This window comes from Etheostoma spectabile, chromosome 8, assembly GCF_008692095.1.
Source record: "Etheostoma spectabile isolate EspeVRDwgs_2016 chromosome 8, UIUC_Espe_1.0, whole genome shotgun sequence".
Lineage (NCBI taxonomy): Eukaryota > Metazoa > Chordata > Actinopteri > Perciformes > Percidae > Etheostoma > Etheostoma spectabile.
This window is the reverse complement of record NC_045740.1, coordinates 30402872-30407553: the sequence shown is the minus strand read 5'-3', so window position 1 is coordinate 30407553 and position 4682 is coordinate 30402872. Positions and strand designations below refer to the sequence as shown.

The following is a 4682-nucleotide window of genomic DNA, read 5'->3' as shown; positions in this document are numbered from 1 at the left end:
CACACACACACACACACACACACACACACACACACACACACACACATACAATAAATTGTTCCTGATAATTTCACTCACACACTGACTCAACCCCATTAACTGTTAGCTAGTTTCAGGACGTGTTTAGCTAGCTAACGTCTTGGAAGACGTATTTGAACTACATTATGAAAATGTATTTGAAGACACATTAAAACAAGGCAAACAGCTAGTGTCCACATTAGCATGGCAGTGGCAGTTTGGCTAAAGTTCCTCTAGCACGAGACACGTACCTGTGTGTTAGAATGAGAGCTCCAGGTGTGCCCATCAGCGCGTGGCCCGGGCTCTGCCGTGCTGTCTGCGGTCCCCCTCAGCTCTGAGTCCAACCTGCTGCAGTTCGGATGGCCCGGCACACCGGTGACAAGTCACCCACATTCAAGCAACCACGACTTCCTCTCGCTCCCTTCACAATAAAACTTTACTTGAGAAACCATGCAACGTTAGGTGATTTTTGTTAAGAATTTTTACACTTGTATTTTTACTTTTAGCTACACGTTTTACTAAGCAATTAGGACTATGCTATTTGTAGCTCTGTACGGTGTCAAGTGCTTTTATTTTGAAGGCAAATCCTTCTGCAAACTACCACAGCTGCAGCGAACATTCACTTTTTACTGATTCTGATTGAGTGACTGGTAGTGTGCCACAAATATCAGAAGCCTGTATAGTACAGAAATTTCATATTCTTATATTAGTGCATTTTCGTGTGAAAAAAAGCCCCAATTCAAGAATATTTCTTGAAATATAAAACAAATAAAAAATAAATATAAAAGTATACACCTTGCAAAACGCAGCATACCTATTAGCTAACTGTTGAAGAAAAAAGTTAGTAAAAAGAAGTACTAATCATTTTTCCAGAGTGTTATTGAACAACATAGCAGAGTATGAGGGCCCTGACAGTACGTAGTAACTGTAGACCACTAAGGTCTATATAAAAGAGACCTCAGATACAGTATTAGGGGACCACTAAGGTCCTAATCCAGATACTTAGACACAGAATTAGGGACCACTAGGTCTATAAAAAGACTCTTCAGATACAGATTAGGACCACTAAGGTCTATATAAAAGAGACTTCAGATACAGTATAGGGACCACTAAGTCTATATAAGAGCTCCAGATCAGTATGGGTCCACTAAGGCCTATATAAAAGAGACTTCAGATACAGATTAGGAACCACTAAGGTCTATATAAAAGAGACTTCAGATACAGTTAGGGACCACTAATGCTATATAAAGAGACTTCAGACATCCAGTATTAGGGAACCACTAAGGTCTATATAAAGAGACTTCAGATACATATTAGGTGACCACATAATGTCTATATAAAGAGACTTCAGATACAGTATTAGGGAACCACTAAGGTCTATATAAAAGCATCAAAAGAACCCCATGTTATGGGACCTTTAAGGTTAGGATAGGTGATTGGACAGGGGACAGGACCTGTATACGCAGGCATAGACACCTGGCCAAAAGTGTGTGAATGCTATTGAAGGGCGGGTCTTGGCGTGGCCATAGACCCTAGGGAGTCTTCAGAATCACTCCAGGGGCCTTTAGACCACCCTTCACGCTGTTGGTGGCCCAGTTTATTGTGCAGCTCATAGGAATAGTCTGAGTTAAGTACTGCATATACAAAAAATGACTTATAGGGTGAGGAAGACAGAACATAGAGTCTGGGCTTGGACTGAAATATGGTTGATTCAGCGTTGGGGTCAGAAAAAGGAATATTTAGGATGTTTTAGACCTAATCTTTATGGAATCGTATGCTGAGCGGCAACCTGAGAATGTCGAGCGGCTGTGAGAAACTGTAGCCGGAGGATGTTGGTATGAGCAACTTCTATTAGCTGCTCCCATAATTCATCCAGACAGCTCAGATAAGGCCTCATGCCTAATTCCTAACATAAATCACAGACATGTTTGAGACCTGCCACTGCTCTCGCTGCAGAAAGTTACCAATCATTCAATAAATATTACCTGGAACCTTTGAGGAAACATTCCTCCACAGAACCTCTCCTTTTATAACACACTGGGCTGCTACTGCTGGGGATGAACTTTTACATAACAAGTGGTCAGATTAAATGGTGGGTGGGCTCAGGTGGGGTTACATCCAGGATTGGTTCATTGTGACCTTAAAGCCACAATCAACCAACACAATATAAATCTCAGACATAGTCTGGTTACAAGAAGTCAACAACACATTTAAGACAATGTTTTTAGTAAATATGTCTCTGCCTAGGACCCTGAATATTGTGTTGACTCCATGTGCAGAGACTTTTTGGAGTAGTACCAGGCCATTGATTTTTTGATGGAAAATAAAGGTATGCTATTGCCCTTGCGTCCTTATTAACAAGCAGAAGGATATTGTTGGAGTGGAAGTCACCATTTGCCCCAAAGCCTCTTTATGGCTCAAAGACCTCATGATGGTCTTGTCTCTGGAGAAAAAAATGAAAATAATGTCATGTCTGTAGTAAGATTTCCTGTGAAAATCAATAAAAATGTATTTAAAAAACTAAATAAATGTGTCTGTCAATCATACTCTATCTCATAGAGTCATATGGTCAGGATGTAATATAGTTTAATTTAACACAGTTCTTTTTGGCCACTTATCATCCTACAAAGTTGTTAAATTATGTTAGCAAACACTTGAATATTCATACATCCAGCAGGCATTACGACATATTAGCATTTGGAGACATGCTTGTGGCCATGGGACACATCAGTCCAAATGCACTCTTCTTTTAGCTCTGTTTTGATCTCCACCAACTTCGGAAAAGTTCTATTGGGTTTTTAGCTCTCAAGTTACAAGTACAGAGAGATGCTAAAAAGTTCCACTTTACTTGAAGGTATCTAGCGATCTATTGGCAGAAATGGAATAGAAAATTATGAACTCAAACTGCGTTTTTGTTAGTCCTCTTCCATGACGTCAGCCATGTTACACAGCCATGTTTCTACAGTAGCCCAGAACGGACAAACCAGACACTGGCTCTAGAGAGGACCTTTTGCATTTTTACGTCACCTAAAGGCCACCCTAGCCTCTACTACACGCTTGGAAAGGGAGGGGTGAGCCGAGGTGTGCTCCGTAGGTTACAGCCTGCAACCTCAACACCATGCAGGTGGCACTAAATCCTACACACTGCTCCTTAAAATGCCCCACATGATCTTCAGCTTAGTTACCGGCTTCGCCAGTATTTTGCGGTTTACATCAGCAGACGATTCATCCTTTTTCATGGAACTGTAGATGTAAAAACTTTCCATTATTCTGATGACTTCTGTTCACTTCTTAGGGCTTTTGACAATGGGATGTAGTGAACAACGTGTGTAAGTGTACCTTGTACCACATATCTTCTGACATATCTTCCTCTGAGTCCCTGCAGGGGGGGTTCCAAATTATTGTTAATTTTTGAAAGTAAAAAAAAGTAAAAGTCTTCACATGTATCCAACATATTTTTAGCAAATATAAATCCCCACTGATGACAGTCTTACTGGCCTAGTATAGGTAAGGTAGTCACTAAGGCCGCCAGACACAGTTCATCTACCTTACACTGTATTGCAGGCCCAGTTTAATATGCAACTTAATTTTATACAATATATGTAGCAGTTGCTTAGGGCCCCAAAAAGAGTGTCTGGCCCTCAATTCACCACTGGGACAAACAAAATCATAGTGTCATAGTTCTTATCTCAAATGATCTACCTGGATATCACACAAGACTAAACCAGTTTTAAAAAGCCTTTGTGAATGTGTATGACATGTAATGCATTAGTGGTGCATATGGAGAGGCAGTAAACAGGAAGAGTGTGTGTGAGAAAAGCAGGCCCTGGGTGCCTTCAGCTGCTGGCTGTATGGGAAGAGACGGCTGGTCATGCTGTCTGCAGACAGCTCTGTGTTAAGACAACACAGCCAGGCGGCAACAGCACCAGTACCAGGCTTCCTGCTCCAGTTCAACAGATTTTCATAAGATAAACAGGCTTTTGACAGCAGACGGCTGCAGACCCAGACACTTTATGGACACAAGCACGGCCATGTGGAACTGCCCCCCCCCCCCAAAAAAAGGAATGAAGGAATTAATTTAGAAACTTTGGAAAAGACCTCGGGAACAGATGCTTTTCAACGCATTTCACAGCCCGATGGAGGCCATGAGAGGAACTAGATCAGGCAGTTTTTACAACAAACATTTTAGAGGTAGTTTATTTCATGACAATAAACCGTAGCGCCAGGCCTGAACTAGTCTATGTCCACAATGTTGTATGTTCCACTTCCATTATTGCACTGGTGCCGCCAAGAATTCCTCTGGTGTTTTTTTGAGGACTATGGTTACCTGGTCCTCAGATCTCTGCAGGGTAAATCCAGACAGCTAGCTAGACTATCGTTCCCAATCTAGGACTATGGTTACCTGGTCCTCAGATCTCTGCAGGGTAAATCCGGACAGCTAGCTAGACTATCTGTCCAATCTGAGGACTATGGTTACCTGTCCTCAGATCTCTGCAGGGTAAATCCGACAGCTAGCTAGACTATTGTCCAATCTGAGGACTATGGTTACCTGGTCCTCAGGTCCTGCAGGGCAAATCCAGACGCTAGCTAACTATCTGTCCAATCTGAGGACTATGGTTACCTGGTCCTCAGATCTCTGCAGGTAAACCAGACAGCTAGCTGAC

At 42.0% G+C, this 4682-nt stretch overlaps 1 protein-coding gene across 1 annotated transcript in view; it reads right to left on the bottom strand.

Annotated features, from left to right (window-relative positions):
* The window catches only part of LOC116693377 (collagen alpha-1(XXVIII) chain), a 71301-nt gene extending 70916 nt beyond the window's left edge, over nt 1-385 (bottom strand). Inside the window, exon 1 of the mRNA XM_032522308.1 lies at nt 270-385. The gene's annotated coding sequence lies outside the window, so the exon portion shown is untranslated. The remainder of the gene's footprint in view (nt 1-269) is intronic.
* Nucleotides 386-4682: the final 4297 nt, after the last annotated feature.